This window comes from Sinocyclocheilus grahami, unplaced genomic scaffold (assembly GCF_001515645.1).
Source record: "Sinocyclocheilus grahami isolate Dianchi unplaced genomic scaffold, SAMN03320097.WGS_v1.1 scaffold616.1, whole genome shotgun sequence".
NCBI classification, from domain to species: Eukaryota; Metazoa; Chordata; class Actinopteri; order Cypriniformes; family Cyprinidae; genus Sinocyclocheilus; species Sinocyclocheilus grahami.
In genome coordinates, this window is record NW_015505795.1 from 751,827 (window position 1) to 760,364 (window position 8,538).

Here is an 8,538-nt window from a genome sequence, read left to right on the forward strand (position 1 = left end):
CATTCTGCCAGTGGAAATCACACTTAATTATGAGCACAATGCCGGTGGGAGCCGCGCCCCACACACACACACACACACACACACACACACACACACACACACAGACACAGACACAGACACACACACAGACACACACACACACACACACACACACACACACACACACACAGACACAGACACAGACACACACACAGACACAGACACACTCAGACACACACACACACAGTTTAGGGCTGGATGAGCTGTGACAGGCTGCCATTGTTTCACCAGCGGCTTCGTTCCTTTACCGTTTACCTCCGCTTACCTTCACGTCTCTGAGTTCCTGTGGAACGGGAGAGAGACTCATCATTGCTGCTTCCTGCAGTGAAATGAATAAAACAGATACATTAATCAATTATTACTTATCTCTCAGTGCCTCTATTTCTGTATATACTATATAGGCTAATACATACAAAAGTTTGGGGTCTGTAAGATTTTTTTTCAATAAGTCTCTTCTGCTCACCAGGGCTGCATTTATTTGATTAAAATACAGTAAAACAGTAATAATGTGAAATATTATTATAATTTAAAATATATGTGAATATATTGTAAAGTGTAATTTATTTCTGTGATGAATTTTCAGCGTAATTACTGCAGTCTTCGGTGTCACATGATCCTTCAGAAATCATTTTAATATGCTGATTTACTGATATTATCAATAATGAAAACAGTTGTGCTGCTTCATTTATTTGACAAACAGCATTTATTTGAAATAGAAATCTTAACATCATAGATGTCTTTACTGCCGCTTTTGATCAGTTTAATGTGTCCTTGCAGTATTAAAAAATAAAGTAAATTAATAAAATCTTACTGACCCCAAAGTTTTGAACAGAATTGTACATGTCGCTATAATGCAACCTTGCCTAAAACAACCTATTTTTGTGCAATATAATAACGGTTTAACAATTATGAGAAACAATTCATGAAAAAATTCATGTTTTATATAATAATGTACATAATTTTATATCAAATATAGTTATTAGTTAAATTATGCACACACAAAAAATCCTTCACAAACCTATATAACGTTTTACTTTTTATCTCTAAATAACTTTACTTATCTTTTACTTTTTACTTATCTGTATAACTTTTTACTTAGGCTATTTTGCGTGTAGCCCTGTTAGCATGTGATGCCGCCTATAAAAGATGGAACACTCCGCCTGTGACACACAGGAAGTGACATCATTGGAACTCATCCAAAATGGAGGGAAAACAAGTAAGAGCTCATTCAATTTTTTATTTTATTTTTTTTCCGATTCTAGCAGAAATTTGGACTTTATCACTAATGTTAGAATGAGAAAAATGTCCAAATGAAAAAAATTATATTTGATTCTATGGAAAATATGAACCCAGTTAGCCTAGTTTTTCTCCATTTGTAAGAGATTCAAACCCATGTAGGCCTAAATAAACAGTAATATTTGGCTATTTATAAGAACGAGGCTTGACTGAAATGTTTCTAAAATCAAACAGCAGCCTTGTCAATTTTAATGCACATTAAGGCACACTAAATATAATGTAAAATAAATGTGATTTTTACTATTTAAAGTAGGCTATGCATCCTTTGCGATCATTAAACTGTATTATAGTTCCAGCCGTTGAAAGCTTGCTATCAAAGGCCTTCTGACGTTTCAGTCCATCTGAAATGTTTATGAGAAACCTATAGACTCTGTATAATGAGGTCAGTATCATGTGTGGCTGCAGGGCTCGTGTGTTTTCACAGCAGGTCAGTTTAAATCACGAGTGACGCTGAGCGAGGCTGGAGCTTATAGTGCTGTGTGTCAGAGGACGTGACTGCAGATGCTTGTATGGATCAGTGCTGTGTTTTACTGCGCTATATGGACTTGGCAATGCTGTCGTGTGTGTGTGTGTGTGTGTGTGTGTGTGTGTGTGTGTGAGAGAGAGGCAGTGAAGATGCCGAGAGCTTCAGCATGACTGATAACTGATTGATGCGATTATTGCTGTTTGTTGTGAGGGAAGAAAATCTCAGATATGTTCCAATGGGAAGATCAGCTTTCTATTGCACAGGCAAAACAGACATACTGTTAATTATAGTTATTTCAAAATGACAAAATGAATTTAATGAAATGGATTGATTGATTGATTTACCAATTAATATATATATATGTATGTGTGTGTGAGAGAGAGATTATTCATTTTATTATTTTATATATAATATATAGCAACACTATATAGCCTCAGTGATGGCAGATCATTATGAATCATGAACTCCATGACAGTATTAGATTGTTTTAAGCAGAGGACACTAAATGTGCTTTCAGCTGATGTAGAATCCATCGTTCTGGAATAAAACGCGTCACGTCACAAACGATGAGCCTGACGACTGATTTCTGAAAGCAGACAGAGAGCCGAGCGCCTCTTTGGGAAAAATCTCTGAATAAGACATTTGTGGACCGAGAGAATATATCCCTGACCTCATGTTCACTCTCGCCATCATCTCAATGTGATCTTATAAATCTATAAAGACATTTAGAATATCAGGTGAAACATTCTGCATAAAAAAATCAATAATGCTGCATTGTCCTCACAAGACCTCATTACATTGCATGTTTAATTAAGCCGGTGACATTCACTTCTCATCCCAGAGATGAATGGGCAATATATTAGATTCTTTTGTATTTATATTCCAGATTTTGTGTAAAAGTTTCTTAGTATTTGATTGGACCGCAAAAGTTGAGTTATGATAATAAGCTCAAAATCACAGTCAAATATGGCTAAAAACAGTTTTAAAAATAGCACACTGCATACTCATACTTTAAAAAAAACATGTTTATTGTTATACTTAATTTTTATTATATTAAACTTTTCAAACCGTAATAACATTGTTGCCACATGACCTGTGGAATCAAGTCATCTTGGATATGAATTTTGCTATTTTGTCCAATTGCATTTATTTATTTTATACCAACAGTATTTTCTGACTTTTGATTATATAGAGGTGGACGGTAACAAAGTGCGTTTACTTGAGTATTGTACTTCTGTACACTTTTTAATTATCTGTGCTTTGCTTACGCATTATATTTTTTTTCTGCAAACTTATGACTTTAACTTCACTACATTTGAAAGACAAATATCGTACTTTTCACTCCACTACATTTCTATCCAGGTCCTCGAAGTAGAAAGTTCGACTGATATTTCATTTCTTCAGAAATGAGATATTGCAAATGAGATGAAAATGATACAATGTGAAAAAAACAAGCATTTTAAACGTTTCATTTCTATTAATTTAAAAAAGTTCAATAATAAACATACAAAATAGTAGTATGCTACATGGTTGATTCAGGACCTCATGTTTTATGTTGCATTGTGCAATGCATTGTGTGGCTTCCAGTCATCTTGGATATGAATGATCATTTCTGTACAATTCAAAATGCATAAATAAATGTGCATTTTCATAAATGCATATGCATAAATAAATATGCAATATGCCTTAACATATGTCAGTACAGTCAAATAATGAATCAAAACTACATTAAAAATCACATTTGCTTTCAAGGTCAAACATTTGCCTTGCATTGGATGCAGTATCTCATGCAGTGTGCTCTGTTCATTTTGGCAAATGTCGTAGACGACCTGATTATTTCATGCATACAGAAAATTCAGTATGCATACTGCTTTCTTTTAAAAATAGTAGCTAGTATGCCGTTTGAATCGGAATCCTGCTGTATTGATTCAGACGCTGGAGCGCTTTGATACCTTTCTGGCTGTAAAGTGAAGCAGCTTTTGTTTTGACGGTTCTTCTGTCAGCATTAAGTCATTCGTTCAGTTTGATCTCACAACAAAAACCCAAATGGCCTTTAGCTCACCTTGACTGTGGGAACGTCACCTGTGGGCTGCTCCATCGATCGATGCAGCTGATGGATGTGAGAGCCGCTGGAGAATAAACTACAGGGGGATTCGAGCGGAGAGATGAGATTCACACAGCCTTCTGTCTCTGGAGGTGAGATGCAGCCTGTTTCAGTTTCCTAAACACATTATATGAAGAGATTATACTGTAAGTAATATGGTGCATTAACAGAAACTCTTCATATATATATATTACATTTGGTTCCAGGATTATGCTGAAGTCTCTTTTTAAGGCAGGCGGGTTCACTCAGAGGTCATCGTGGTCCACTGAACAGTCAAGCATGTTTATCTGCTGATTCCGAATGAGAGAAACCAAACTCTCCAAATCACTTCCAAAAGCTTCTATTTCAGCAAAATAAGCCAAACTACATTTATTTTACTGTGTGATGCTAACCTGTACAACGTACAATGATGATGAGGTGTTTTGGGTTGTTTTATATTTGATTATTTTAAAATTTAAATTTCTATTTAAATTTTTTTGTTTTTTGTTTGTTTATTTATATATTTAATTTGTATTTATTTCTTTATTTCATATGTTTATTAAAGAAGACGGTACTTTCATTCAGCAAACAATACAAATATTATTAAAGTAAAACATACTATTAAAATAATGTTTTATTGTATTTTTTCTTTTTGTTTTTTAAAATGTTTATTTATTTATTAGATTTGGTTTATTTATGTATTTAATTTTTATGTAATTTTTCTTTATTTAGTTTTGTTTTCTTTTTTAATTTATTTATTAAAGAAAATAGTACTTTTCTTCCACACATGCAATAAAAAGTAAAAAATTTATATTCATTGAAGAATTCTGAAAAATAAAATGTATCACAGTTTCCACATGTTTTCAACATTAATAATAATCTGAAATGTTTCTTGAGCAGACGCACAACAATATGTATAATTTTGATCGATTCATTCATTTATTATTTATTTTTATTGATCAATTTATTAAAGAAAATAGTACTTTTATCCAGGAAATATGCATTAAATTGACTTTATTCAACAAAGAATCCTGAAAAACTAATGTATCACAATTTTCACAAAAAATACCGGGCAGTACATCTGTTTTCAACATTGATAATAATCAGAAATGTGGCTTGAGCAGCAAATCAGCATATTAGAATGATTTCTGAAGATCATGTGACACTGAAGACTGGAGTAATGATGCTGAAAATTCAGCTTTGATCACAGAAATAAATAACATTTTACAATATATTCACATAAAAAAAACTTATTTTAAATAGTAAAAATATTTTTGTATTTTACTGTATTTTTGATCAAATAAATGCAGCCTTGCTAAGCAGATAAGACTTCTTCCAAAATCATTAAAAAATATCTAATTCTTAAAGAGGATCTTTTTTTGTCAGCTAATAATGAGAATAATTAATTATGCGGTTTCATTTTCTAGACCTCACAACCCGTCCGTCATCTGAAGCATCATCTGGACCCTGTTACTGACCCTCATCATTAACGCTGATGTGTGGAGGACACGCTGACCTTCAGCTATTTTCCAGCTCACAGGAGCACACCGGCGGTCAGGAGGGAGTGAAATCACAGGCTCCGCTTTAAGAGCTTTATAAGACAGATGTTCACACGCGCACCGGGACTAAACCAGGAGATCTCTGCAAGCACATGCTCTCGGGGACGATAAGTGGGACTGGCAGGCCTGGTCAACACCAGAAGGCTTGAGTTGACTCTTGGACTGACCCTCATCATTATGAGGGTGGAGGACACGCTGACCTTCAGCTATTTTCCAGCTCACAGGAGCACACCGGCGGTCAGGAGGGAGTGAAATCACAGGCTCCGCTTTAAGAGCTTTATAAGACAGATGTTCACACGCGCACCGGGACTAAACCAGGAGATCTCTGCAAGCACATGCTCTCGGGGACGATAAGTGGGACTGGCAGGCCTGGTCAACACCAGAAGGCTTGAGTTGACTCTTGGCTCTCGTGAATCGTGAGTCGTTGAAGCGTTGCTGCGTTAATCATTTTTGCATGATGTGATAATGAATCTATCGCTCACGGGAAGATGCTTTTAAACGCAGAGGGCTGCCATAAATGAAGCACACGCAATATACACAATCCAGAGCAACATTTAGGTTGTAGGCCTACTACTGTGTCCACAAATTTGCACAAAATTAAATGTTCAGTTTGCACTTGACGCTAATCTTTCAAATGATCACCTTTATCATATTTATAAAATGAATAAATCGACTTTTGCTCCAGTCTGATATGAAACTTCCTGATGGTTTCTAGGTGAATCTCACAAAAACATGCCAAGGTTATATTTCGGGCCTAAAATCAAAAGACACAAAAAAAATTTATTTTGCAAATATAATAGTTCTAGAGCTTTTTTTTCTAGAACTATTAAACATTTTTATGTTTAGGTTATATTCTGTCCACAAATGAGTACAAAAATAAATGTTCAATATATATATAAACTGATCTTCCAAATGATCACTTTTTATCAAATTTACAAACCAGCCTTTTGCACCAGTCTGATTTCTAGGTGAATTTCACCCCAGAATTCAAAAGACAAAAATATGTTATACTTTTGCACATTTCCTCTTCAAATTCTCATTAATGTGATGCTGCTAGATGTTTTATTTGTTCATGTTTGTTTGAACATCCAAACTTGTCATCATCTAGCGTTTGAGCGGGAGTAGCTATCTGTTTGGCTGACCAATGGCAGGCAGGGGGCATGTTTATTATTTTTGCACTGCATCTTTAAATAATGTGTCATTGTTTTGTTCACATTACAGTAATGAGAATAAATTTTGCTTTGTGTTTTTATTTTTATTTTTTTTTCATTATGGTATTTCACGAGTAAATTGTGTTTAAATCGGCACTGTAACTTTTGGCCCTCTAGTGGTTTAAGCATAAAAATACAAGTTACTTGCGGATGAATATTGGTCAGTCGTGCTTCGGCTCCTGTATTCTGCGTGGATGAATCTGACAGTAGACATAGTGACTATACCAGTCATATATATCAGATAAAGTTGGAAACTATAACCTGGCAAGGCTATTTATAGGCAAACAGACCAAAGCAGTAACTGGTTTAGAGGTCGTTACCAATATTATAGACATGTAAATGTGATACTATTCAAACTATGTTGATTCGTGTTTTATGACGTAATGACAAAGTTACACTATATAACTTGTATGTAAATTAGCAATTTAAATAAGCAAGTACATCATAAAACCATGCATCTTCCAAACCCTTATATCACTATGGTTAGCCTATAATTATCTATATTTTAGAGTTGCCGGATGGATTTACTGCGAAATTGCATACTTTTATCACTCCTCAGAGCGTTTACATAATATCTTTCGTTTATTTGTGCATGAAGTAAATTCACTCAGAAGAGTGATAAAAGTATGCAGTTTCCCAGGAAATCCTTCCCGACATCTCTAAAATGTAAATAATAATTAAATACTTACGTTAGTGACATAAGGGTTGGAAGATGGTTTTATGATGTATTGTTCATTTCGAACAATAGTTTAGTGTAGCTTTAATTATCATTACGTGCAAAAGAATTCACAAGATCTTGGTCCTTAAATAGGCTTTAAGTAAAATATTTAATCTAGAAATATGACCTGAAAATGTTTTTGACGGGTTTCGTGAGATTCCACCTAAGAAAAGTTGTAGAATGGATGGTGAGAGACGGCACATTGTGACCACATCACAGCCAGACAGATCATAGCCGGAGGACAGACGCTGTGCTGCTGCTGTGGGACTCCAAGGACGGAGAGAGAATGAAGGTTGGGGAAACCACAGATGGTGACTCGATACCTGCAGGGAGGGAATCTAAAACTAAAATGAGCTTTACCTTTGGTGCCGGAGATGATGATGATGATACCTGCTGCATTAGAAACCATGGGACAGTTTTCATATAGTGTGCTATTCTGTCGTCCATTGTGTGGAGGAGGACGGTGTGTTCATTTAGCTGCTGGGAACTATCACCATTTTGCCCTTTAACAACGCTTTCAATGTACTGTATATGCTACAATTCTAAACTGAAAGCGTCTGCTCTGCTCCATACAGCCAGGGTTGCCAGGTCTGCATGACAAAACTAATCCAATGGCCAATCAAAAACAGCCCAAAATAGGGCAGTGGCCATATCCCAAATATAAAAACGCAAAATGTCATTTCCATACACCTAAAATACATATTTTACAGTCACTTTGTTTTTCTTTCTGTTTTAAAGATGTTTTCTTTGGATTGTTTGACTACTCGAAAGAGAATACAGGAAAATATAACTTAATTTGTGTTTCCTGCTAGCTAAATTTCTCACATACGTAAACAAAAATCTGCCTCTGAATCTCTCTTTTCTTTATTCAAAGTTGATCTAAATTTTATTTTCCACATAATGTACATTATTGTTTTTCCTCTATGCACCACCTTTCTGAAACGCATCGATTTTTACAAAGCTCATCGGTCTGAAAAGCGAGGTGTGCTCTGATTGGCCAGATATCCAGTGCATTGTGATTGGCCGAATACCTCAAGCGTGTGACGGAAATGTTACGCCCCTCACCATATTGTGATGCTGTGTGTGCGACGAGCGCCTGCGATGCGCGTGCGCCTGAAGCGCGACGAGACAAAAACAATAAAACTCATTATAAACAAGGCATTTGT

General features: G+C 35.3%; 1 long non-coding RNA gene across 1 annotated transcript; it reads left to right on the forward strand.

Moving 5' to 3' along the window:
* Window positions 1-1,216: 1,216 nt before the first annotated feature.
* Window positions 1,217-4,295, forward strand: LOC107557725 (uncharacterized). Its single transcript, XR_001605422.1, has 3 exons — window positions 1,217-1,255; window positions 3,859-3,997; window positions 4,112-4,295. It is a non-coding gene; the product is annotated as an uncharacterized lncRNA (long non-coding RNA).
* Window positions 4,296-8,538: the final 4,243 nt, after the last annotated feature.